The sequence below is a fragment of the Cynoglossus semilaevis genome, unplaced genomic scaffold, assembly GCF_000523025.1.
Source record: "Cynoglossus semilaevis isolate Cse_v1.0 unplaced genomic scaffold, Cse_v1.0 scaffold3384, whole genome shotgun sequence".
Classification (NCBI taxonomy): Eukaryota; Metazoa; Chordata; class Actinopteri; order Pleuronectiformes; family Cynoglossidae; genus Cynoglossus; species Cynoglossus semilaevis.
Genome location: NW_007585227.1, coordinates 8,248 through 11,588, shown reverse-complemented (window position 1 = coordinate 11,588; position 3,341 = coordinate 8,248). Strand labels below are relative to the sequence as shown.

The 3,341-nt window shown below is 35.5% G+C and overlaps 1 long non-coding RNA gene across 1 annotated transcript; it reads right to left on the bottom strand.

The window, feature by feature from the left end:
* Nucleotides 1–6: 6 nt before the first annotated feature.
* On the bottom strand, nt 7–2,256 carry LOC103398976 (uncharacterized). The gene is made up of 3 exons (XR_523560.3): nt 1,401–2,256; nt 671–828; nt 7–398 (listed from the first exon to the last, which is right to left on the bottom strand). It is a non-coding gene; the product is annotated as an uncharacterized LOC103398976 (long non-coding RNA).
* Between the last annotated feature and the right edge of the window lie 1,085 nt (nt 2,257–3,341).

Here is a 3,341-nt window from a genome sequence, read left to right as displayed (position 1 = left end):
GATATGAAGACAGTGTGTTTGGACAGACAGCACAGGGACAGAGAAACAGTACAAGAGTGGACATTAGTGAGAAGCTTCTTGTTGACTAGAAGATGAAGATGACAGTGAATTCAAACCTTTGTCTCTTCATTTTGTTAGTTACAAAGAGATGAGATGGATTTGAAAATTAACCAGTTATTGATCAGGAGAAGATTCTGTTTCAGTGGAGAAACAGAACCACAGCCTGAGAGAACATGTGTCAGTGTGTGGTTTAAGATGATATTATGGTTTTCTACATACTGCAGTCTGAGGGTCTGGGTTCATGACTGAAGTCTGGAGGTAAACTTCTGGACCGGTCAGTCCTCACAGACAGACAGCTGGGTCCTGGGGACTCTGGTCTCTGTCTCTGGTTGTGATCTCTAAAAACACAAACATGTTTATATAATATACTAAATAAAAGAAAATATATAAATATAATAAAATACATTTATCATTGCATTAATTTAATCTAATCTAAATTTTCTTAATTCTAGATTTACCAATATTACATCTTCGAGTTCATTACAATCTGGTAGTTTGTGTTGTCTTTAACTTGCTGTTTTTGACTGCAAACATTTTTTGTAATTTAATTTTTTTCTGGTATTTTCTTTAAAAATGTAACATGAGGCAGTGTAGAAAAAAAGTCTCCTACCGTGTGTCTGGTTGTCTGGGTTCATCACTGAAGTCTGGAAAGAACTGTATGGACCAGTCAGTCTTCACAGACAGACAGCTGGGTTCTGGAGACTCTGACTTGTGTTCTTTCTCCATAAATTCACTCATTTTCTGGACTTCAGTCTCCCCAAGTAAGTTCTAAAAAACAATATAAATAAATAAATAAATAACAAATTAATAAACATATATAAAGGAATATATATTATAATGTATATTCTCTCTCACACACATATGTATATATATATATATATTCTCTCTCTCTCTATATATATATATATATTTCTTTTCCTTTTGGCTTGTCCATTTTTCATGGGTTGCCACAGCGTATCATTGTTTTCCATTTCCAGTTAAGTTAAGGACTCGAACGTTTCAGGTTCGAGTCCACCAGCTGCAAAGTTGCCACTAATGTGCACTGACCATGGCACGCTGCCCACTATTCACTTTGGTGATGGGTTAAAATAGAGGTCACATTTCGCTGTGTGCAGTGGTGTGCTGTGTCACAATGACAAGTTCACTTTCCGTCCTTCCAAATATATATGTATCGATACGAAATCGAAACTCATTAAAACGTCGTTTTCAGTTGTAAAATACACACATTGTAGTTTAATGTGCGGTTGTTCCGATGGCTTTAGTTCATATCCAGTTCTTTTAAAATACATTTTTATCATGATAAAATGTTCTTTTTAGTAATATTTTATCGGAAGACTCACCTTCGTTCTGTACCTTTTGCTGTGGTTTTCAATGACGTCGGAAACGTCATATGGGAGTGGCGGGAAGCTCGGGGAGGAGGAGTTGAGTTGAAAATCTAGACGTCTTTTTTTATCTGTCACTGAATGTTATTTTTGTTTCTGTTTTACACGAGAATTTTTTTCAACATTTGCTGTTCTCTCCAGACTCCTGGAAAAAACTGTTATTGTTTCTGGGTAAATAAAGGTAAATTCTGATTGATTAGCGCCAACCTTTAACTTTCAGTGGAACTGTTGAACCATTCTGACAGGATGAGGAGTTACAGGACAGTAAAGGTTTGTCTCCAACTTAACTGATTTGAACAGCAACAAAATCTACACGTTAGGAATAAAACCACAGGAAACAAATGTTTAGATGTTTCTAGAACAACACTCTAATTAGGTCTGTCAAAAATATTTAACCACAATTAATCACAGTTTATCTTTTCCTAATGTACCTCCATATTGTTCCAATTCTTAATCCTCTTATAAACATGGTTGTCAACAAATATCTTTGTTTTAAACACACGTCTGTTTATTGTTGTCAACAATCAAAACAAGGACACACATAATCTAGAATATTCTCCAGAATAACCTCACAGGGACTGATACAACAATACTGCAGCATGTTGGAGAACAGCAGGATCATTTCCCATGATGCTTTGTGGTTTGATTGAACTTTGCACTATGAGTGAATACAGTAGCAGTGTTCACTTTCTCTAAGTTGTTTTGTTGGAGGTTACGTAAAAATAAAGCTGTAGAGTCTGGAATAACAGAGCACTGCTGTCAAACACAGAAGGTTTGGTCAAAGAAAATAGTTGTGTTTAAAGTCATTTATTGTTAAATCACTGTCTTAACGTTGACCAGACCTGCTATTAACATTTGTTCACACAGGACTGTGTATAAAATAAAGAGAAAATAAGCTGTTTTAACAAATGAACAACCACTGAGCACAGCTGAACAAACGTCAGTGATAATAATAATTATAATAATGAATAACAACAACAGTTACAGACATTTAGGTTTGTAAAGTGGAAATAATTTTAAAAAGATTCAGTTTCAACATTTTGACACCACAAGACCAGGCCAGATCCTCCAGTTTACAGTCTGGACTCTGGAGAAATCCACACAGATCCTTCATCCCTGTATCCTGCAGCTTGTTCCCCCCTAACGCCAGTTTCCTCAGGTGGGAGGGGACTGAGACCAGAGAAGAACAGCTGATCTCTGACAAACTACAGCTGCTCAACCTGAATAAAGAAGAAAAATCAAAGTGCAATACCCAAGTTTCCCCAACAGATGGAATAAAAATGATAAAAGCATATTAGCCTTTATGCATGACTTTTACATGTCAGTTATTCCTGTTCAATTTTAGACAGTTGTGGCCCACGAGTCCAAAAGTTTTCCCACGCCTGCCCTATACCCTGAATTTTTTATAAAAAACAAATACATAAATAAAAGAAAGGTTGTTGTTCCTGGTGGTGAACCTGGCTCTGACGTGTTAGTTTAAAGAAAAAATTCTCATTTGTATATTATTTAGCAGTGTTGCTATTTGACTAGACAAATAAAACTATTCCAAAGTATAAATTAGGCTGTTTCATTCTATTAGAAACTAGAACCTTTTCTGAAAATGGTTGTCTACTTCAGAAATGCGTTGCATTTTTTTAAAGAAAGAAATGTTTAAATATTGTTTCCCCTTCTGCAGAGGCTTATCGGTTAAAAGTCAATCACGATAAAAAAAAGCGACAATCAACAATATTGAACATGTTCAATATGTCGTCCTCTGAGCATGCCATAACATTTTATTTTATTGTTCTCTTGGTTTTAAATGTTCAAACTGATAATTATTTTTTGCAAATATGACCTCATTTGGAATTTAATGCCTGCAACACGTTCCAAAAAAGCTGGGACAGGTGGCAATAAAGACTG